This window comes from Macrobrachium rosenbergii, chromosome 7 (assembly GCF_040412425.1).
Source record: "Macrobrachium rosenbergii isolate ZJJX-2024 chromosome 7, ASM4041242v1, whole genome shotgun sequence".
NCBI lineage: Eukaryota > Metazoa > Arthropoda > Malacostraca > Decapoda > Palaemonidae > Macrobrachium > Macrobrachium rosenbergii.
Window position 1 is genome coordinate 42971510 of NC_089747.1, and position 25780 is coordinate 42997289.

The following is a 25780-nucleotide window of genomic DNA, read 5'->3' on the forward strand; positions in this document are numbered from 1 at the left end:
AGGCTTTAAGTAATGACCCAGAGTCAGACAAGATTAAAAAATGAAGATATAGTTTTATCTCTTTTATTTTCCAAAAGACCTGATGCAAACAAGAGGCTGAATCTACAAAAAGAAAAAAATTATAAAAAAAAATATCTCCGGGAATTTGCATTAAGTTCAGTAAATTCGTTGCAGTATGTTATTCTAACAAAAAAAAAACATAAAAAACTATTTCATAATCCTTGGGTAGTCTCCCCTGTGGCAACATATGATTTAAAAAAAAACACTCGTAAGCAAATGTTGAGTCAGTAATGAATTCATGATAGAAAAAACATTTGAATGTTGCCTGAGGGAAGGAGATAATATTCCAGTATTACATTTTATACGTGAATGAAAATATTAAGAAAAAATGTTCTTCTTTACAAAGTTAATTAGCAAATCACTTAAGAATTATTTTGTAATCGCATGTAAAATTTTCCCTGCAATTTCTGAACAATATTTTTCATAGATAATCAAATGTGTATCTTATACGCTGAAATGCAAAATATACTGAATACGTAATCAAGAAATGTCTAAGAAGAGAAATATGAACCTGAATAATACATGGACTGCAAAAAAATATATACATATATATATATATATATATATATATATATATATATATATATATATATATATATATATATATATATATATATATAGATAGATAGATAGATCTTAAACGACATCTCCCTGTATACATCATAAAATATATGTCACATCTCAGTGGCCATGAATATACAAACAAATGCTACAGATACCTTTAATAAAATTGTTCATTACATTGAAAGAGAAAAAAGGAATTTAAACTTTTCCAAATAATTCTGAGAGATCTTTAAAACCACTCTAGGAATGGAATGGTTATTATGTATAATATATAAATACATATATATATATATATATATATATATATATATATATATATATATATATATATATATATATATATATATATATATATATATATATATATATATATATATATATATATATATATATATATATATATATATATATATATATATATATATATATATATATATATATATATATATATATATATATATATATATATATGTTGTGAGGACAATCGTTTGCCGATTGTTCCTTTGGTGGGCTGTTGCCTCCTTTCCTGTAAGTTGTTTTTCTTTGTGGAAGGAGTTGACGTTTGTCTCAGTGACTTCGACAGCGTCAGACAGGTCCAGGGCAGCAGCAAGTCATGTTCGCAGCAGCGAGGAGTCAGCAGTTGGGTAGCAACAGCCCGTATGCTTACCTGGGAGTCGGTTTTGGAGCAGAAGCAGATATGATTACCTGAGGAGTCTGTTTTGGATGGACGACTTTTTTCTGGATCCACATCATTTGGAACAACCTCATCAGTGTTTGGCCATGTCTGTTGGCAGCAAGTGGCTCTCTCGACAACTCCCCTGGGTTCGTCTGTGTGTGGCTTCGTCCGTTGGCAGAGCGTAGCTCTCTCGACAACTCCCCTGAGTTCGCCTGTGCGTGGCTTCGTCCGCTGGCAGCGCATGGCTCTCTCGACAACTCCCCTAAGTTCGCTGGCAGCGTGTGGTTCTCTCAACAACTCCCCTGAGTTCGCCTGTGCGTGGCTTCGTCCGCTGGCAGCGCGTGGCTCTCTCGACAACTCCCCTGAGTTCGCCTGTGCGTAGCTTCGTCCGCTGGCAGCGCGTGGATCTCTCGATAACTCCCCTGAGTTCGCCTGTGCGTGGCTTCGTCCGCTGGCAGTGTGTGGATCTCTCGACAACTCCCCTGAGTTCGCCTGTGCGTGGCTTCGTCCGCTGGCAGCGAGTGGCTCTCTCGACAACTCCACTGAGTTCACCTGTGCGTGGCTTCGTTCGTTGGCAGCATGTCTGTTGTGGCAGCTTACCTGTGTTGATATTTTCAACGATTTCTGTGGTTGTTTCAGTTTCGGGAGCTGGCCGGTTTAATTGCCATAGTTTGGTCTGTTGTGATTGTATTTATGAGCCCTGTTGTGATTTTGTGTGTTAACCCTGTTATGGTTATTCCTTCTTATTATTAGGGAGAGCGTGTTTATTGTGACAAAGAGCTCACAGTATTTTGTAAGTGTCTTATTGCCTCTTTACAATGTTGTATAATGCGTTTTTTTATGATATTTATCATTTCAGTGTGAGGCCTTTACAGAGATAATGTATATTTAACAATGTTTTTCATGATTATTGCTTTTGTTGTCTCTATTAAATGTAATTTACTGACTATCAAATGTGTTGCTCATGTTATTTACAATGTTTAATTACTTTGGCTTTATTTTTGTTATTGATTCATTCTTTTGTATATGCATTGTTCCTGACGACTCATCTTTGAATTGCAATTTTTGGACCTGACTCAATTGTACATTTTGAATATTTGTGTAATAAATTAATTTTAAGGCTCAAAAAATAAATCTGCTCTGTGGATGTGTTCCTGTTCCACTGCCAGTGGCTGTCTCGATGCCTCGACCGTGTTCGTCCGTTTGTCTGCATCCTCGTCGACTACTCTTGGAGTTTGTCTGTTTTTGTGGTGTGCTGCTTGAGTGATGTTTATTTTACTGCTCTTTATGTATTTATTATGCTGCTTGATTTTGTATTTATGCTGTCTGTGAATTGTTTATTGATTATTGAAGATTTAATTACACGAGTTTTATGTTGCTGCCTGTTATCTGTAATGTTTATTTAAATGGTCGTTTTAAGTGTTTCCTCTCCTGGACCTGACTCACTTGCATATAATGTAAATTAGTATGTACAATAAATTAATCTTAAGGCTGTATTTTGCTGGTTTTTACTGCTCCTTCTTTGCTTGTCACCTTTCGTCAGTCATTCCAGCCCAATTGCTTGTTTTTGTTTTGAACCTGCTGGTTTCTAAGTGACGAGTTCATTATATTGGTAGCCATCACTCTCGACTCATTTGTACATAATGTATATAACTTTATTATAATGAATTAGTTTTAAGGTGCTTAAAAAAAAGCAACTTAAAACTAATTTATTATAATAATAATAAAATTATATAAAAAAAAGTTTTAAGGTGCTTCAGTGGTTTTGTTACGCTCCTTCCTCCGTGGTTTGTCATGACTGCTGTCAGTCAGTCCAGTCCCATTCTATTTTTTTTTATTGTTTTATTTTAGAACCTGAAGAACCGACTGTGGTTCATCACATGGATTTATTATAAGTTATATACATTATTTACAAGTGACTCAGATTTGGGATAACAGAGAGTCAGGTCCTCGTCAGTACAGCAGCAGCTTAGCGATGAACCTTACCGAAATCATCTGAGTGATGATTTTTGCCTCGAGAGCATGGCAGCATGGTCACTTTGTTAAGCAGCAGGCATGGGCTGCCTGTTGGCTTCAGCAGCTTGATGGTTCTACTGTAATCATCTGGGTGATGGTCTTTTGGACAGCGGCGCCTGTCCTGGCGTTTCTACAGAAATCGTTTGTTTTTGTGGGATGATTCTACCGTAATCATCTGGGTGATGGCCCTTTGGACAGCAGTGTCTGTCTTGACATTTCTACAGAGATCGTCTGTTTTTGTGTGTGCTGCTGCTTGGAGTTGTACGAGTATTTATACCATATTAGTATTTATTTGAATTAGAGCCTCGATGGCTAGGTCGGTAGAGCAGCAGCCTCGGACTTCATAGAGGTCTGTGGCGCGGGTTCAAATCCGCAGCCGACCAGTCAGAGAGGCGGACACTTTGCTATCCGTGTAGACACCCCGGGATTATGCACGTAATCAACGGATAGGTTTGCTGCAAGCAAATGGGTGTTACAGACTAATACACACACAAACAAAGCCACTCCAACATCTGAAAACATAACAGACACCTCACACATCTTGAACTGTCGACCTAACCGCTCAATTCTCCTCGCTGCTGGGAGAAAGGGGCTGGGGATTTGGTACATATGTTCTAAGCGATGTCATGATCGAGGCTACGGTCTACCCCAACGCCAAATCAAAGTCCTTCAAAGAAGGCATCGTGCTTACCCCATATAAAAAATGGGAAAAAGCACGTTAAACGAAGAAGCATTTATTTGAATTGACCATTGTGATTATTGTTGAGGCCACGTGTTTGCTGATGGGTGTCATTGTTATTTACCATGGTGTGTGTTACGTGATTTGATTAATGTTTGCTGCTTCTTTATTGCTCTTGTGTTAAGCTTGATTTTTATGCTGTCAAGAGATGTAGCTAAAGTGTCTATGGATTTGTATAATCCTGTTTACAGATGTTAAACTCATGTTTTCTGTATGTGCACTGCTATTTTACTTTGATGTTGATATATCGTAAATAACTTTGGTTTAGCTACATCGGTGTTATTTTTATTTTGAACTGACTCCTGTTATGAATTTGGTGATGTATTTATATTTTGGATTGACTCATGATATTCAAATTAACTGAATCGTCTATTATTATTCTGAATGTTTGCTGTTGGTAACTATATTTCACTGATGGTAATACTGAGTATGTTATTTATGATTTATTTTGAACCAAACCTGACTCACTTGTAAATAATGTATATAACTTATTATAATAAATCCATGTGATGAACCACAGTCGATTCTTTAGGTTCTAAAAAAAAAAAAAAAAATAGAATGGGACTGGACTTACTGGCAGCAGTCATGACAAACCACAGAGGAAGGAGCGTAACAAAACCACTGAAACACCTTAAAACTAATTTATTATAATAAAGTTATATACATTATGTTCAAATGAGTCGAGGTTTGGCATCCAAACAAATCACATAATTAACAGAGTCAGAATCAAAAGCAAATGTAGCTAAAACTGAGTTAATCTACCAAGAACCAGTAACATCAATAACAGTGAACAAACATGGTAATCATCGCATTATCTCAGTCAACAACAAAATACAAATCAACAAACACTTTAGCTACATCACATAACCAAGCAGTTACATTACAAATAAACAACATGCAGCATAAATAATAAGAAAGCACAGCTTACAACATAATTAACAATAATCAAGCAGCATAAACAAACTCAGACAGCAAAAAAACCACACTACCTCAGGGTAGCACAATATAAAAAAAAACAGACTATCTCCATAGACACATCGAGACAGACCCAGCTGTCGAAGAGGATCTAGATACTCAGACGAACTCCGTGAAATCATCGAAGCAGCCAGTGACTGCAAACAGGAACACATCCAACACACAGGTGATCACGGCAGAAACGCCGAGACAGCAAATCTGCTGTCAAACAGGAACCAATTCCACAGATGATATTGATTTAGTCACCCAACCATCCTCTGCTACCACTGCCAACAGGTAAAATGATACCTGGTGCGAAAATATGGACTCCTTGCTGCTATGCTCCTGAGACCTGACTCGCTGCCATACCAAACCCGACTGCCACAGTCAATGCGAAGGCGACAGACATCAACTTCACACACACAAAAACAAATGCCACCGGGTAAGGAGACAACACCCACAACAAGGGAACAATCTGCGAAAGATTGTTCTAAAAAAAAAACCTCTAAACCTCACAATATATATATATATATATATATATATATATATATATATATATATATATATATATATATATATATATATATATATATATATATATATATATATAGTATACACTCATATTACTTGTATTAGTCTTCAATAAGATTCCAGATTCTTTAGTTTACGGAGTACAAGGTTTCGAAGACATGCAGTTTTCTTCTTCAGGTGCATCCGTACCTGAAGAAGAAGACTATATGCCCTCGAAAGCCTATGCTTTGTAACCTAAAGAATCTGGAATCTAAACCGTCCCTCTTATTGAAGCCTAATACAAGTAATATATGAGTATATATGTATATATATATACACACATATATATACAGTATATATATATAAAGGGAAATTGTGTGGCTATTTTGTAAAATATCTCTCTCTCTCTCTCTCTCTCTCTCTCTCTCTCTATATATATATATATATATATATACATATATATATGTATATGTATATATATATATATATATATATATATATATATATATATATATATATATATATATATATATATAGTATACATACACTATATATATATATATATATATATATATATATATATATATATATATATATATAAAATGTCTCAAAATCAATTTCTGAGAAAATCCATTCAGGGTCGGTCATTGTTTTGAGTCTTCCAGATAAATGTATATGAAATATGAAATTTGAAAGCAAAGTACAAAGTGCACTTTTATAACATACTATGAAAGCAAAATTCGTAAGAGTAACTAACTTTTGCACGATTTTCGAAGAAGAGAATATTTTTTACTGTTTCTTTTTGTGCAATTTTTTTTTTTTTTTTCAAAAATTTATTTTTTCGATTCCACAGTGGATGAAAAGTGTAACAAATGCTCTATTATCTTCATAATATGACAGTATAATTTTCATTAGTGTATCTTTTCCCGTCAATTCTACAGTATTGTGAACTGAAAAAAAATTTTTCTGTCCAAAAATATAAGAAGTTTTTGACGACAGACAAAAATTTGGACATAAAATTCGTCTCAGATTTCTGTCCTTTTCGCATATATATATATATATATATATATATATATATATATATATATATATATATATATATATATATATATATATATATATATATATATATATATATATATATATATATATATATATATATATATTCATATATATATAACTGTATATATATATGGATATATATATATATATATATATATGATAACTAGGAGTTCTGAATATTCTGAATATTAATTAACATATGTAGATAACTAGATTCTGAATATTAATTAACAGAGAGAGAGAGAGAGAGAGAGAGAGAGTTAAGTATATCATAGTTTAACCAGACCACTAAGCTGATTAACAGCTCTCCTAGCAACGGGACCTACAGCTTTTTGTGGAATCCGAACCACATTATGACGAGAAATGAATTTCTATCACCAGAAATAAATCCTCTAATTCTTCATTGGCCGGTCGGAGAGTCGAACGCTGGGCCAACAGCGTGCTAGCCGAGAGCTCTACCAACCCAATGAAGAACTGAAACCTTCCATTGGTAGACATTGATATATACAGAGAGAGAGAGAGGGAGAGAGAGATTAGAAGAAACGAACAGAGAGAGAGAGAGAGAGAGAGAGAGAGAGAGAGATAACAAGGCATCTGTGTTTTGGCTATATCGTGATGACAAGACCAACAACTCGAGTACACTTAGTCGAACTGGAAAGCATAAAGGATTTTGTAAACCAGCGCCAGAAAAGCAAAACCTGTGCTGTGATTACAAAAGCCAAACTCGGGTACATGTTATGGCTGAGTCGTGATGACGAAGTCATTATGACTGCACTTAATCGAGCTGGAAATCACAAGGAACTCATAACAAAACGCATGATGGCCTTAATGGAGAAACATCTGCCGGAATCCATAACTTCCAGTGACGTGCAAGCACCTCCTTTGAAGGACAAAATTTCCAAAAATCCACCCCAAGGGAACATCTTTAGATTAGCCTAATCAATAGACATCTGAGCAAAGAAAGTGGATAGGTACAAGCATTCTGCCCATGAGGGGCTGACATGACTTCCAGAAATCCTTATCAAGTCCAGTTCTGGAGGGGGACAACAGAGAAGGTAGCAGAGAAGTGAGAGAGAAGACGGGCATGAGGTTGCAAGCCTCACCAATTTGTTGATATAAGAAGAAAGGTTCACATTGGACTCACAATTTATTCTTGCACTGCACCATTTGAAACTCACTGTAACTTTATTATTATGCAGTAATTAGCAAGAAAACTAAATACACTTTCTTAAAGCCTCCTGGATTAAATACGTTAATAAAGCACAAAGCCAGAACGATATAATCATAAACAAAGAGAATTTTCAACTTGGACAACGAATATAGACATAAATTATGAGCAACGATAAAAAGAAAATGTAATAAGAATGGCACAGGCTAAAGTGATTCAAAAAGAAGATAAAGTGGCAGAAGGACGCATACCAGAATTTCATAACAAAGCATCCTTACAAACGTCAACGAATCATAATATAGCGGAACCATAACGGTGAACGACAATGCAAGAATCTGCAAACTCACAATTTTAAAATAAATTATGAATGACTGAACGTTTAAAAGTCAGAATAAATGATCGTATCCTGAAAGCTGCTCCAGTAAAAGTAGTGGGGAACATCTACAGCATCAACCTATGTCTACTGCAAAAGCAGTGAACGTAAGAATGTCTACAGCAAAAGCAGTGAACGTCTACAAACGAATGCAGTGTCTACAGCGATCAGTATCCAGAGCATCTACAATCAGACAATGCATCTACAAAGTGCGAACAATTGTGTTGGCCACGAAAGTGATAAAAAGGCAGCAGTTAAACAGAACCACAACAGATTAAGACTGGAGGACGGCAACAGAAAATACGTAAATTGGGAAATTAATTCTCTCAAAACATCTTCTCTCTCAGTGAGTGTATTTTTTAAAAATAATCTCTCTCAAAAGACATATGACTTTTTTTGATTATCTCCTTTTTTAATTTCTTTATAGTCGATTTGATAGGAATTTTAAATAACATGACATGTGATTTCTTATGTTGTATCATTGAATACTGTTGTGTATTAGGTATAACTTTCTTATGATTTAGAATACCAGTGTAATACAGTTCGTTTGAAGCTTTGAGGAATCTATTTAGAAATAGCCCTATCATTTAATATGACAAACACCAGATATAAAAGTCGAACTGAAAGCTAAGTCTACACGAATATCATTAACCCGGCGAAGTACTAACACAAGCAGCACAATAATAATGACAAACTTATTAGACATTTCACCTTGAATGTTGCAATATAACAAACAATGACTGAACTTTTGATTATTGTAAATAAATTATGTACTGACTCCATGGCTTAAACATACAAAAGATAAACATAAAACGCAACTTTCCAAGGTCTGCGGTAATCCACTGACCAGGCATAGCTAATGGAGATGGATGTACTTGTTTCATCTGTCGTTTCTTATCAAATGGGGGAGAATTGTGACAAGGCACACGCATGTCATCCTCCAATTCTAAGGCTTCTTGCTTTTGCTTTGACTAGCAAGGGAAAAAGCCTGATTCATAAGGTATGACACTTACTTAAGCCCAGAATTCCTGTACAGAGAGCTCTTTTGCAAACACTTTATACTGAATCAAATTATCCCAAGTATTCATTCATTGTGGTCTCGTACAGAATCTGCTCACATTAAAATGGATCTACAAATGACAGATCTATGGATTCAAGATCAGGAAGTATCTGGAAAACTTGACCCAAATTTGAACACATATGATCAGTTCTTTCACCTCAACCACTTCATAAAATTCCCAACTGCTGCAAATTACTGGCATTAATTTTCCTAACCCAGTTCTGATCTTTACATGAAGGCACGCAAATGAGTCAACAAAATGAATTACAGTTTTGTCTTTTACACTCAAGTCAATATTATTTCTTTTGTTTTATTTTATTCTCCCATTTTTATGTAGTTAATTATTTTATTATAATCTAGTTAATGTCCGTGGCCCACCTGGAAAACAAGATGGATGGATGGATGGATGTTGATATTTAGGCAGCCTTATAATTGGGGCCACAAGGCCATTCATACTGTAATGGAAAGAAAAGGCAACCAGGCAGTTATGAATCTTAATGAAATGATAATAAATAAAATGAAGTGATGTACCAATAAATAAGGGTAAGGAAGTTTAATGAATGATGTGCTATATACAAAAAAAAAAAGACTTAATGTTGTCAAATTCTATGATGTAATAAATTAAATGAATATCAGCAAAATTTTGATCACATTTAAAAAGAGATGATAGCAGAAATATCTGCTTCATCTCCTGAAACATCAGACAGATTTACCCTGAAAATATCTCTCTTTGGTTAAATATCTGGGGCAGACCACCAGAATGTGCTCCACTGTTAGTGTTCTGCCAGCAGTAAGTACACTCTGGAGGGCTGCTTCCTTCAAAATAAACTGATGGGTTAGATTGAGCAGCTCCAACTTTAATCTCGTTAAATAACTCTGTCTGCCTGTCGGGTTGGAATCGACGAAGACTACGGTAGTACATTATCCATGATTTATATTTTGCCATTGGCAAGAAGGGGTAGAAGTCCACCTTTCTGCCATTTACTTAAAACATAAGATCTAATGGGACCTTAGATCGTGTATGCGCGCACTTTTCTAAAAAGTAGTGCTCTGATAAAATACGCAGCTTTCGCTTCCTGTTCGCCATTCCTCGTTTCCAAGAACTCACGAGAAGGGACCCACAGAAAGAGACGATTTACGTCGACACATATACGAAAAAAGCCACTCGAACTTTTCAATTAATGGATGAAAGCTACAATTTTAATAGCTTCTACAGTTTTCTAGAGTCTGAGTATATGACAAAATTAGAGTCACTACTGAAAACTAAATCTATATAAGACACTATGGCTGTTAATTCGGCAGTAAATATTGATGCAGGTCATGTGATGTAAAACACGCTGTATCACCATGATAACAGCGTCCAACACTACTATCTTGACTAGATCCATCTGTATAAATTTAAACAGTATATGGGTAACATCGCTTCAAGAATTTTCCTAATCTCTTCACAGCAGTCCTTTTTGTTAAAAACAGTTTTCATATATTGATGCTTCGTAGTCATGATAGATTTACAGGATATTCTATCAGTACTTTCTGGGATTTAAGGTGATTATTCCAACATCCATTCAGTCGAATTTAAATGGCTTAGAAGCCTTCTACCAGAAAACTTCGAGAGTCTGTTTCCTTTAGTGCTTGGAAAGGAGGATTTTTTGGGAGCACTTCATTCTAGCCATGTATCGCAACCTCTAGCTCTGCTTTAGATCAAGGGGTAAAGATCAGGGTTTTCATATAAATGTTTAACAGGCGAAGCTCTAAAGCCCTGAGCATATTCTCAACCCCATGTTGTGTACACATCCAGTTCCTTTAGTTTGGTCTTACAGGCTGAGGTAATAAACTATAAGTATAGTCTAACTTTAGATCGACACAGAGAGTCATATAAACTCAGAATGGGATTTCTATCAGCCCCCAACTAAATCCAGAGACAACCTTTTTTAAAATATCTTACAGATTGTTTAACATTAAACTTTAGGCATTTATGTGGCTAGCTCCATGCATCACAGGTCATTATCATCCCAGAAATTTAACTCACTCGTAAGGAAGGATGTGACCTCAAACTGGCGGTGTCCCTTCCACACGCCGCACCTGGTAATCTTACTGCAACTGGTTGGAAGAGGAGAGAATTTTGAACCATTCTCATCAGCTCACTTAGTAATAGACACAGACCTGTAGCTGTCTGATAACTAAAATATGGCTATAGAGGCCAAAGGTCATCGACAAAAAGGAGTATTTAACAGGGGGTGGGATTTTTTCAATCACGCTATTTATTGCCACTGAAAAAGTGTTACACTTGCAACAAGCTTCCTTGGGGAACTCTTCCTCCTGCATAGTATGCTGGGAGAAGGAGTTTCCACTCTTACCTTAAAAGTCTGTCTGATAAAAAGGAAGAGGGCAAACTCGAATTTATCTTCCAACATATGCCTATCTTGTGCAATTGTTTTGGCATACAATTCTCCAGGCAGTGCTATGCTTTCTCCAAGTCAAAAAATATGCCAATGGTCTGACACTTTTGGCGAACTTCTTGCTGGATTTGCATCAGCCTCAGCAAGGGACTGGCAGGATGTTTTTTCTGGAAACCAAATTGTTCGGTGATAGTAATCCTTCTTTGGTCTCCAGGTGCCAAACTACCAGTATTTATCATTTTCTCCATCAGCTTACATACACAGCCAGGTATTGCTGGTCTATAGCTGGTGGCTTGGGAAGCATCTTTATTAGGCTTTTAACTGGACACTATGGATATTTTCTCCAGTCCTGCAAAATTCCGCTTCATATTGTTTATAATCTTCGCAAATATTTTTGGTAATTTCATCTGGGAGGTGTTTCAGCATTTATATATGATGTATCTCTACCTGGAGCTGTGGATTCACTTGAGGAGAGCGCCTTAATGAAGTTCTCTTTAGGAAATTGGTAGTTGTATGGTTCAGATTTTCCGAATCAAACTATATCAGGAAACTTAATTAGAAATTTAGAATAATTGTTGAATGAAACTTGCAGCGTTTTAGCTCATTGGCAACTTCTCTTAGTACTTCAGGATTAGGAGGTCATTTATTTTTATCAGTGGTAATGGTGATGCACAAATTTTCCACTCAGTTTCTTTATTTATGCCAGCACCACTTAGTGGGTCTTGAGCGATCACAATATAGTAAAGCCACAATCTCTTTGCTTTCTTATAAAAAAGCGCCGCAAGCCACAAAGCACGCTTGTAGATTAATTTAGACCGAGGGGAGCCACTAGTTTTGTAACGTCTGCATTTCCTAGTCACCTTTCAGAATAATAAAGTAACTTATTCACCAGGAACTGTATAACGCCACGAGGTTTGCTTTGAGTTGGAACCTATTTTCAGCACTCTTTCAAAGTAGATTCAATAGTAATCATAGGCATCTAGATGAGAAATGAAAGGATCAAACTCCTATCAGATTGACACCCCCATTAAATTTATCCCAGTTCCGCGTCCTCTACCTCCACTTAGGTAAAACTTCAGATGGAGCATTCAGAGCATATATTTCAAATGACTGCAGTGATCACTTCCATTAAATCTTCACACAGACCAATTAAAATCAAGGTGGATATGAAGAAGAAATACTAAGGTCCAGTGCAGAGAAATCGGGATTATCGAATGTTGTGGAAAGTCATTGACCACACATATAAAACATCATTCCCACAATAAGGTCTTCGATTAATTTCACATCTAAAACCGACTTCCCAAGCGATCAGCATTAAAATCACCTAGCAAAGGTGTAAAGGAGCTGGAAGTTGGTCAATTAACGACTGAATATCTCCAATGTTGTAAATCAAGGTCTGTGGAAGGTATAAGGAGCAGATTGCTATCCTTCAAAATGACTGAAGAAGGAGAATAGGGTGTTGTATTTAATTGTATTGTGGAGGCTGCAGATTTATTATTTATGAAATTGCAGCACTCCATGGCACGTATCACCAATTGGGGGATAAGTGATTTAAATATTGAATAATTTAGTCCAGATTATAAACAGAGTTGCCTAACATTGTTTCCTGTAGGCATATATCCTAGATTGAACTCTTCATGCATTAAAACTTCAAGGTCTTTGCACGGGCTCTGAGACCTTTACAGTTCCACTGAAGAATATCGAGCAAGAATGCTAAGGTGGTAAAATGTGTGCTACTTCCCACCTCTGAGTGAAGCACTGTTCCTAGGTGGAGTGAATTCTCCTTTATAAGAGATTGCTTTAATCTTTGGTCTGAATTCGTGTCTGTGGTCTCGGTTGATCTTCAGATTTGGCTATGAACCTGATGTTCAGAATTATTGCTGTGGTTCTGCACTACTAATCCTATTTAATCTAAGTGTGACTGAATTGAACTCAGATGTTTTTGTACCTGAAACTACTGGAACCACCTTCTAGGAGGAGATGTCTTCAAAAACACTGAACCCATTTGGAAGTTTTTATTATAAACTAATGTTGTCAGAACTATTTCAAAAGTGTTTCTTGCAGTTGCAAACTGTAGTTTTATTATTATTTTGCTCTGTGGCTGTGGTGATTGATGGCTCTGAAACTAGCTCATCTAAATGGGATTGTTCTTTTTTAGTCTTTCACTTGGTTTGAAGTATTTTCAGAATATTTTCCTGAATTCATTGGCCGATTTTGCACCCTCTTATTTTGGAGATGAATCGACAGCTGTGGATGTGGTGAAGATAAATTTTCAAAGCTACAGCAATTTTTGCTACCGGACTTCAAAGCACTTGCCGAGATGAAAGTTTCTCACCAGTTTGGAGATTTTCATTATTATTTACGGTCTGAGAAATACCAGGTTTGTGATATCTTCCATCAGACACATGTACCTACATTGTTGGAAGTTTTCATAAGTTTCATACAGAAGCATACGTAGTGTTGGGACTTTGTTTGCTCTCATTACTGTGCGCTGGTTTCACTAATGCTAATGTTCATTATCTGCCACTGCCAACACGTCTTGTCTAAATTTATATCTGGGACAAGCTCTAGAGTTTGTGTGTGATCACCTGGCAAAGAAAATATATCGGGCTGCTTTGCAATCATCAAACATCGTGCTTCTGCAGAGCACACAGGATATCTTTTATTGTTATCGCAAGAGCTTTGAATGTGGCCATATTCTGAAAGCATTTGTACACTGTCTAGGACTTTTATATTTTTTAACCTGCATCCTCCCTCATGGCCAAATAAATGATGGTATCAGGTAGGTAATTGAAGCATAAGGTTAAAAAGGATAGCTGCATCACCACCCAGTTTTTTACATGAGATACAAGAGGCATCGATGAGAATTCTCCTCTCTTTAAAAACATGCAGATCTTTGAGTAAACTAATTTTTCAGTGTATTAAAGAACCTGTGAGATGAAATAGATTCACATTTCACTTTCAGGAGGTTTAAAGTTAAATAACAGAACTGCTTGAGTCCCATTTGCTTTTATTAGAAGATTCTTCCATACCGTTTCAAATTTCAACAATGGAACTAACCTGCAGCTCACTGCAGTCAGCAGCTGACAATTTTCTCCTTGTAGATAGCAACATGCCATAGAGGGGAGGAAGAGCTCGGCACATGGGACTGGTTCATGTTCTTCAGCCTTTTGAACAAAGTCAAATGGTCTATCATTCAAAGTTTTTCAACAAAACACTTTCAAAGGATAACTGAGTCATTTAGAATGTGGCCATGGAGTCTCTGTCAGCTCACTAGCTTCCAATGGAGAGGAAAATTTGATAAAAGCAATAAATGACTGGGCTTATCTTTTCTAGAACTAATTTAATTCTTTCCACTTTGCCAATTGTCACTACACTGTATAAACATCTGTAATCTAAATGATAAGTTTACATTAGTGCAACAAAGGACTCGGCTATTTGAATCAAATCAGATTTACACACCCTGGTGTTCCCAGTGTTTGTTCTATTCAACAGCTAAGCCCGCATTCATGTTCATGCCAGAAGTCGCTGCCAGTGCTGTTAAGTCATCGGATCCAGAGGAGAACTAGAAGTAATCCATAAGTTTGAAACCAGTCCATGCAGTTAGTTCAAAAGTGCGTACACCCGACACCCAAGAGCCCCGCACAGACCCCAGCATATCAGCACAAACTGGGCAGCCCCACTGCTCAGCTTCCCCACCCCAACACACTCCCAAAGCCCACGAAGAGACCCAAGCTGCCAAGCATGCACACACATCAGACTACCACACACAAACTGGTTCATCCACCCAATCAAAACTGCTTGGTCATATCAAGAAAGTATCGAGATCAGTCAGGTATCTGCATTCTCCACCAATGGCACAAGTGAGAGTTGACTCCCAACAGTCCACCCCCATACCCTACCCCTTTTCTCAGGATAGCACCAGTACGCTTGCAGTGGCCCAGGTATAAGCTAATCTGCCTGCTGGGAGCTCTGCCCCACTCATCGGGACTGACTCCCACCCAACTGTACTCGGGCCTCCGACAAAAAGCCAGAGTCCCACCCCAAAACCAGCCCCTGGATTCCTGATGGTTGATCCCCAGAGATGGTTCCGTCTCTAAGATAGCAGTGGGAAATCCCATCACCATCTCTTAGGTCCAAACTATCTCGGTGGCGACCAACCACCACAACTCCCACAATTAGCTTCGAATGCGAACCCTTCAAAAACGATCCCTTCTCGTGACTCACCTAAGCAGTAAAATTTTATGAATGTGGAAAATGTCCACGCTATTTAAACCAAAACTATGTAGGATGATTCGTCAGGACCCGCGCCCAAAGGCCAGGGTCCCTTAGCCCCTCACCTCGTCAAGGCGTCCTACTCGAGGGGCCTGAAAACAAGAGATCACTGTCCTCGAGATATTAAGAATTGCAGGACTAAAAAATAACATTACAGAAATGTTAATTCCTGATGAAATTCTTAGAATACTTGGGTCATGTAATTAGTGAAGACAGACTGCGCATGGCAAGCAGGTAAAATAAAGGCACAATTGATTACCCAGCTCCCACCAATTTGGAAAGCATTAAGAAGGTCTCCTAGGCATGGTAGGCTGGTTATAGACCTTTCTATAAAGGGTTTGCTACTATAGCCAAACCTTTGACAGAATTAACCAAGAAAGAGGTAAATTACGAACAAGAAACAGCCTTTCAAACACTAAAGAGCAAAATGACCAGGAACCCTGTTTTAGTCTACCCAGATTTTTCCAAAGACTTTTACTTAGCTTGTGGTGCCTCAAGTACAGGACTAGGAACTGTATTGCTGCAAAAGGTGTGCAGAGTGAGGGCAGTATATTGGTGCTAGTAGAGTTTTAAATCCAGCTGAAAGAAACTACAGTACCACAGAAAGAGAATGTCATTTATATTGGGGTTTAAAAGAATAGACATACTGTTAGGTCATAAGGTTAATGTGCTTACTGATCACAAACCCATTTGTGACTTATTTAAAAAGAGAGCCTGTACCAACAACAAGAAGTTCAATAAATGGTTCATTAGTGTACTATAATTTGCCCCAGAATCTGTGTATATTCCAGGAAATTTAACACCTTGGCAGATGCATTATCCAGATCTCAAAGAAACAGAAAATGCATTACTACTAATACCTTTTGTTTCAGTTGTCAAGTAGTAGATTTAAATCTAGAAAGAGTAAAAATATAACAAGAAAATTATGCAGAAATCAGATGACAAGGGACAGTTAATGACAGATGAATCTTTAAATCATTTTCAGTTGATATATGGATTGTTGTATAAAAGCCAACAGAGAAGAATGGTTGTTCCTTGCCTATACATCCCAAAAGCACTAATCAGAGAAGTTTTATAACTACACACTCATATAAGCTAGCAGGACATCCTGGAATTAAAAAGACAAGCAGAATCATAACCAGAAATTATTTTTGGCCACATTGCAGTGAAGATGCCAAAAACTTTGTACAGAACTGTGTAGTTTGTAACTTACATAAAGGTGACGTAAATCTTAAAGCTCCACTTGAAAATATCCATCAGAATTAAATCCATTTCAAGTAGTCGCTATGGACTTTTTAAGTCCATTTCCAACCACTATTAGAGGAAATAGACAAATATTAGTCTCCTTAGACTATTTAACTACATATGTAGAAATAGTACCAGTAAGAAATAGAGATGCAGCGACAGCTGCAGAAGCTCTTAAATCTAGAATGATCACGAGACATTCATGTCCACAAGTTCTTCTTTCGGACAGTGCTGCTGAATTTACTAGTGATCTTTTAAAGAAAATATGTGAATTATCTGCAATAAATAAACGTCAAACAGACAGCTTATAAACCAAGTTCTAATGGAGCAGCTGAACGAACGAATGTAAAATAAAGGATATCCTGAAAACTTTAGTGAGCCCGCTGACAAGATTGGGACTTAGCATTGTGAAGACGTACAATTCACAACGAATACACTGTGGCATCATAATAGGAGTAACTTCACTTTTTGGTTATAAGGATTATCAGAAAAGAATGCTTTAATACATTATTAGAGATGCAACACCACCCAGACAGACTTATAACTATGATGACTATGTTGCATGGAAGACCAGACGTACTTATTAGACACTCAAGGAAACAGGGAAAATTAAAGAGGGTCACTATCCTCATGCCAAATATTATAATAAAGGAACATTAAACCAGACATTGTGCTTGTACTCAAATTCTATGTAATAAAAATCATACCCTCTAGAAAGGCTAAAATGTAGAGGCAGTATCTCCCAACCACTGACCATATAGAGTTGTAGAAGTGTTAAAATTAACAAATATAGAGTAATCAATGGAAGTGATCTAAAGAAAAGTAGTTTACTGAATCATATGTTAGTAAACCAGATCCATGGTCCTCTGAAGATATAGATAATGTTATTATGAAATGGTAAATAAGGTTGGAACTAAAGATATAATCTGCGAAGTAGACAGAGTTAATTATGTATATAAATGTAGATGATATATATATAGAGAGAAATATATATATATATATATATATATATATATATATGATGTATGTAAAAATGTATACATATATATAGGAAGTCTGATAAAGGTCTATTCTTACAGATACAAAATGCGGCTTATCTTTATGATAGTCTTATTTGGACTATTAAAATGATTAAGGACTTAGGCATCATAAAGCTAGACATATCATCAGTGTTAAGCAATGAGAAAAAGTTAAAGGACATACAACAGGATATTGGGAGAATTCTGCAGAAAGGGGATAATAACAGTGTTCCATTTTTGTTAGAAAACTTAAGTGCAGAAATAGAAAAGACTGTACAAACCAGATCAAAGTGATCCCTCCTACCCTTCATTGGAACTGCTTCGAACACATTATTTGGGGTAGCCACAGAATCGAATGTTGAACATGAAAAAGAAAGAATTGACAGACTAGAAAAGTGGGCTACAACAAGATGAACAGTAATAAATAAAGTAATAAGTTCCCAAAATCAGAATACAGAACAAACAGAAAAACTGATATGTTTCATAAACAAAGTCACCAAAAATGTGACGGACAAACTGAAAAAAATTGAAAATATTCAGTTCTTGAATCGACTTCTTTTGCTTTAAAAAAGCGAAGTTGTGTTGCAAGAACACAAAAGTGTTTTTGAATGCTATTTTTGCTGGCTACAAAGGTATTCTGAGTCCAACCTTAATAACTCCTGTATAAAGAACTTGAAGAAATAATTAAATTTATATAATGGAAAACCCATTTACAGCCGCCTGTAGGAGATGTGTTCAGGCATTACAGCTTATCATGCCAAAGTGCTTTAATCAGATTGTAGTGATTGTAACTTTCAATACTAAGATCACAAATACCTTTAATCACACTTATCCATTTCCGGTTAATAATCAACCTATCATTCAAAAGGGAACAATCAAACATTTGTTGTTGTCGTTCTTTACAGAACAGAAGTTTCAAGAGTGTATTTTATTAAGGGAATAGGAATATATATGTAATTTTGAAAATTTATATAGGAATACTAATGCATATCCGTGCATTCAAGAGGTTGTGTTAAATCAAAATCAAGAACAAGGAGTGTTTACAGCTAATTATGACAGTAAGTTTGAAGCTTTGCTTATAGATGATGTGGTTTTTGTATTTTCTATAGATACTGTTTTGGCTAAAGTTAAATGTCACAACATAACTATAAAGGTAAAATTTAAGAATGTTAAATCTTTTACAACATCCTGTCAAGTAATAATCCCTAATCAATTGTACTACGAACTTCATGTTTTAACCAAATACACCTTCAATAAACATGTGCCATATAAGATTGGGTAAAAATTCGAGGAATTTAAGTTGTTCAATTAGGGATTAAAGAAATTTGAAAATACACACACACACAACATTAACATTAACACACACACACACACACACACATATATATATATATATATATATATATATATATATATATATATATATATATATATAATGTATATATGGCTGGAGAAGAGGAAGGAATGACTCTCTACGCTTACTTATTTATTTAGAATTGAAACTTTGACCTGGTGACTGGTTTCTACACTTACCCAAGAATGGACGAGCACACTGACGGGAATTATTATAGATAGTCTCCTCTTTAAAAATAAGCACAATTTGTCCGGCAACTAACATCACTGAACGATATGTCTTGGCCACAATTCGTTCCTTGGGGCAAAAATCCCAGACATATGCAAGGCAATTACGAAATTATGCAAATACAAGTTTACAGAGGTAAAAATTAACTATGTTGTATATACAGCATACCGCATAGTCTAGCGGTATATAGTCTGTTATACAGTAGGTCTATGATCCGTTAAAGCAGAATAGGCCCTGCAACCTTCGTTTCTGTAGTCAAGTGAGGGTAAAATCTTCAACTTTTTTGTGCGAAAAATTGTTAATTTATACAAGGAAAATAAAAATGTTATTTAAACAACAGTACTAATACAGTTTCGAAGACAGGGGCAAAGTTACCTATGTCTCGAAATGGTATACCCAACCCCAAGTGGCCCTGACAACTGCTGATTCCCATAAGGAGACAGGCCACCATACAAAACGTGGGAAGAAATCCATTTTCGATGACAGAGGCAAAGTTGCCAATGTCTCGAACTGGTATACCCAACCTTAAGTGGCACTGACAGCTGCTGATTTCATTAAGGAGATAGGCCACCATCCAAAAGGTGGGCAGCAATCCAGTTTCGATGACATAGGCAAAGTTGCCTATGTCTCGAACTGGTATACCCAACCTTAAGAGGCCCTGAGAGCTGCTGATTCCCTTCAGGAGATAGGCCACCATCCAAGAGGTGGGCAGCAATCCAGTTTTGATGACAGAGGCAAAGTTGCCAATGTCTCGAACTGGTATACCCAACCTTAAATGGCCCTGACAGCTGCTGACTTCATTAAGGAGATAGGCCACCATCCAAAAGGTGGGCAGCAATCCAGTTTCGATGACAGAGGCAAAGTTGCCTATGTCTCAAACTGGTATACCCAACCTTAAGTGGCCCTGATAACTGCTGATTTCCTTAAGGAGACAGGCCACCATCTAAAAGGTGGGCAGCAATCCAGTTTCGATGACAGAGGCAAGGTTGCCTATGTCTCGAACAGGTATATCCAACCTTAAGTGGCCCTGACAACTGCTGATTTCCTTAAGGAGATAGGCCACCATCCAAAAGGTGGGCAGTAATCCAGTTTCTGATGACAGAGGCAAAGCGTTTGAGAACTGAATCAGAGCACCCTACCTTAAGTGGCCCTGATAGCCGCTGATTCCTTATGAGATAGGCTATCCAAAAGTGGAAGCAATCCAGTTTTGATATTGTGAGCCAAGTTGCCAATGTTTCAATCAGAACCCAACCTTAAGTAATTTGACAACTGCCAGATTTCCTTAGGGAGACAGGCCACCATCCAAAAGGTGGCAGAAATCCAGTTTGATGTGACAGAGGCAAAGCTGCCTATGTCTCGAACTGGTATACCCAACCCTTTAGTGGCCCTGACAGCTGCAGATTTCCTTAGGAGATAGGCTACCATCCAAAAGGTAAGAGAAACTACTTTGATGACAGAGGCAAAGTTGCCAATGTCTCGAACTGGTATACCCAACCTTAAGTGGCCCTGACAACTGTTGATTTCCTTAGGGAGACAGGCCACCATACAAAACGTGGGAAGAAATCCAGTTTTGATGACAGAGGCAAAGTTGCCAATGTCTCGAACTGGTATACCCAACTCATGGCCCTGGATAACTGCTGATTTAGGGAGATGTACCATCCAAAAGGTGGGTGAAATCCATTTTGATGACAGAGGCAAGCTAAGCAATGTCTCGAACTGGGTATACCTAACCTTAAGTGGCCCTGACAACTGCTGATTTCTCTTAGGAGACAGGCCACCATCCAAAAAGGTGGGCAGAAATCCATTTTGGATGACAGAGGCAAGCTACTTGGTGTCTCGAACTGGTATACCCAACCTTAAGTGGCCCTGACAGCTGCTGATTTCCTTAGGGAGACAGGCCACCATACAAAACGTGGGAAGAAATCCAGTTTCGATGACAGGCAAAGTTGCCAATGTCTCGAAATGGTAAACCCAACCTTAAGTGGCCCAGACAACTGCTGATTTCCTTAAGGAGACAGGCCACCATCCAAAAGATGGGCAGCAATCCAGTTTTGATGACAGAGGCAAAGTTGCCTATGTCTCAAACTGGTATACCCAACCTTAAGTGGCCCTGACAGCTGCTGATTTCCTTAAGGAGATAGGCCACCATCCAAAAGGTGGGCAGCAATCCAGTTTCGATGACAGAGGCAAGTGCTGCCTATGTCTCAAACTGGTATACCCAACCCATGGCTCCTGATAACTGCTGATTTCGGCGAGACAGACACCATCTAAAAGGTGGGCAGTAACTGCTTTGATGACAGAGGCAAGGCGTTTCAGTGTCTCGAACAGGTATATCCAACCTATGGGTCTCTGACAACTGCTGATTTCCGTAATTAAGGAGATAGGCCACCATCCAAAAGGTGGGCAGCAATCCAGTTTCGATGACAGAGGCAAAGTTGCCTATGTCTCGAACTGGTGTACCCAACCTTAAGTGGCCCTGACAACTGCTGATTTCTTAAGGATAGGCTACCATCCAAAAGGCGGGCATCAATCGTTTCGATTACAGAGGCAAGTTGCTTTGCTGTCTGAACTGGTATACCCAACCTTAAGTGGCCCTGACAACTGATTTCCTTATGAGATAGGCCACCATCCAAAAGTGCAGGGGCGCAGCAATCCAGTTTCGGCGACAGAAAAGCGTCTATGTCTCGAACTGGTATACCCAAACTTATGGCCCAACTGCTGATTTCTTAAGGAGATAGGCTACCATCCAAAAGGTGGGCAGAGCAACCAGTTTCCTGACACAGAGGAAAGTTGCTCTATGTCTCGAACTATTAGCATACCCAACCTTAAGTGGCTCTGACAACTGCTGATTTCTTAAGGAGATAGGCCACCACTCCAAAAGATGTGCAGCAATTCAGTTTTCTGATGAGGTGCTGTTTATGTCTCGAACTGGTATACCCAACCCATGGGCCCTGACAACTGCTGATTTCTTAAGGAGAGAGCCACATCCAAAAAGGTGGGCAGTAATCCAGTTTCGATGACAGAGGCAAAGTTGCCTATGTCTTGAATTGGTATACCCAACCTTAAGTGGCCCTGACAACTGCTGATTTCCTTAAGGAGACAGGCCACCATCCAAAAGGTGGGCAGCAATCCAGTTTCGATAACAGAGGCAAGGTTGCCTATGTCTCGAACTGGTATACCCAACCTTAAGTGGTCCTGACACTGCTGATTTCATGAAATAGGCCACTCATCCAAAAGGTGGGCAGCAATTCAGCTTGGATGACAGAGGCAAAGTTGCCTATGTCTCGAACTGGTAAACCCACCCATGGCCCTGACAGCTGCTGATTTCCCCTTTAAGGAGATAGGCCACCATCCAAAGGTGGCAGTAATCAAGTTTCGATGGACAGAGGCAAAGGTCGGCGTTCCAACTTGGCATACCCAACCTTATGGCCCTGACAGCTAAAATCGGCCACTAATCCAAAAGGTGGGCAGCACCAGTTTCGATGACAGAGGCAAAGTTGCCTATGTCTCGAACTGGTATACTCCAACTCATGGCCCTGACAACTGCTGATTTCAAGGAGATAGGCCACCATCCAAAAGGTGCAGCAATCCAGCTTTGATGACAGAGGCAAAGTGTTTCCTATGTCTCGAACTGGTAAACCCAAGTTAAGTGGCTCCTGACTGCTGCCACTTCTTACAGAATACCATCCAAAAGGTGGGCAGCAATCCAGTTACGACAGAGGGCAAAGCTGCCTATGTCTCCAACTGTATACCCAACCTTAAGTGGTCCTGACAGCTGCTGTTTTACTTAAGGAGATAGGCCACCATCCAAAAGGTGGGCAGGAATTCAGTTTCGATGACAGAGGCAAAGTTGCCGGTGTCTCGAACTGGTATATCCTAACTCCAGTGGCTCCTGATTACTGCTGGGCTGATTTCTTAAGGAGATAGGCCACCATCCAAAAGGTGGGCAGCAATTCAGTTTCGATGACAGAGGCAAAGTTGCCTATGTCTCGAACTGGTATACCCAACCTTAAGTGGCCCTGACAGCTGCTGATTTCCTTAAGGAAATAGGCCACCATCCAAAAGATGGGCAATTCAGCTTGATGACAGAGGCAAGCGTTTCATGTCTCGAACTGATAACCCAACTAAGCGGCTCCTGACAGCTGCTGATTTCCTCAAGGAAATAGGCCACCACTCAAAAGGTGGGCAGCAATCCAGTTTCGATGACAAAGGCAAGGTTTGCGTTCCAACTGGTATACCCAACCTTAAGTGGCCCTGACAGCTGCTGATTTGATGAAATATGCCACCATCCAAAAGGTGAGCAGCAATCCAGTTTCGATGACAGAGTGTGCTGTCATGCCCCAACTGGAAGTACCCAACCTTAAGTGGTCCTGGATAATCCGTTGATTTCTTAAGGAAATAGGCCACCATCCAAAAGGTGGCAGCAATCCAGTTTCGATGACAGAGGCAAAGATGCCTGTCTCGAACTGGTATACCCAACTCATGGTCCTGACAGCTGCTGATTTCATGAGATAGGCTAATTATCCAAAAGGTATAGCATCCAGTTTCATGACAGAGGTGCTGCTCATGTCTCAACTGGTAAACCTAACCTTAAGTGGAAGCCTCTGACAGCTGCTGATTTCCTTAAGGAAATACCATCTAAAAGGTAAGTAGAAATCCAGGTCTGATAACAGATGCAAAGTGTCCTATGTCTTTGAACTGGTATACCTAACCAGAATTGGAGATAATCATTTATAACCCATTCTCAGATACTTCCATTCACTTTAACAAGGTATAAAGCCTAGAGAGGATCTGTTACCTTCATATATTAATTACTTCATTATTATTATTAATGAGAAGACTTTCTGTATGGGTACAGTTAGTGATGCAGCCAGAATTCTGACTGCCCATTTGTTGATGCTGTTCCGTCACATTCCGTGGAGATGCGATCGCTTGGCCCAGTCGATGAGGTTGGCTGAGGGATGGGTGTGTGGAGGTGGGCCTCGTTGGCTGAAAGCTTGGGGGTCGGGTGGGGATACAGCAGCAACACCCATCCCAAAGACAACCCCATCATGGACTCAAGGAGATCGCACCGCTCTCCGGAACACGACGCCCATGACGAACTTCTACCTGCGTCTTCCTGCGCTTTTTCTGGAGCGCCCGTTTTGATTCGTTAGTTCAGTGATCTTGTTCCCTGAGGACCTTGTCTTCTAACCAGAGCATTATTCTTATCCTATTTACTATAGAATTATTCACGGAGGCTATCGTCTCCTTTCAGATAGTTTCTCATTCAGGTTTTCATTTTCCCTTTGCAGTAACTGAAGTCTATCTTCCGTGGTATGGACATTCTTCTGGACAGGGAAATTCCTCTGGGCCTCCTTTCCGTGATTTTTTTCTTGATCACGAATTCTTGCAGGCAGAACGGTTGTTTCTAGCTGTGAGGTTCGCAGCTGGGATCTGAGTTTTGTGGTCACCTCTTTCAGTCGTTTCCTCTTTCCGCTTCGTGCTCCTTTTGACTTTCTTCAGGTAACCATTGAAATCATTGTCCGACGCTTGACGCTGCAGCTCTTCCAGTTTTTTCGGTTCTGTCTCACACTTTCATCTTTTTGTTTCATGAGTTTCTCCTTTAGATTGTCTATTTCTATCTCTTTTCGGATCAATGCGTCTTCATACTTTTCCACTTTCTTCATCATCTCGTTGTTCAAATGATCATTCCTCTGGATAAGGCTGCTTCGTTATTCTTCCTGTTGTCAACTTCAAGAAGGAGGCTCAAGTTTTTCTCCTCAGCCTCCTTCCGCGCCTCCTCCAGAAGAGAGATCATTTCCGTAGCATGGTAAACGTGGTCTTCCAGTCGTGCGATGGCATCTCGAGCAAGTTTGCCACTTTCTCCATGTAATTCGTCAACATGTTTCCAAGAAGCCCTCCAAGAATAAGAGCCATCATAGTTTGTACTAATAAATGTCCAATCTTTTCGATAACATTTCCATTCGCCAAAGGTACATCACCGATCCAGGACGATCAGAGCTAGTATTAATGTTCACAAGAAAAGTAACTTTGCCAAACAGACATGGTTACCTTTCTTCAACCTGATCAAACGCT

The 25780-nt window shown here is 38.5% G+C and overlaps 1 long non-coding RNA gene across 1 annotated transcript in view; it reads left to right on the forward strand.

Moving 5' to 3' along the window:
* The first annotated feature begins 8384 nt into the window (after positions 1–8384).
* Positions 8385–25780, forward strand: part of LOC136840348 (uncharacterized) — a 103278-nt gene continuing 85882 nt past the window's right edge. Inside the window, exon 1 of the long non-coding RNA XR_010853598.1 lies at positions 8385–8426. This is a non-coding gene — a long non-coding RNA (uncharacterized lncRNA). The remainder of the gene's footprint in view (positions 8427–25780) is intronic.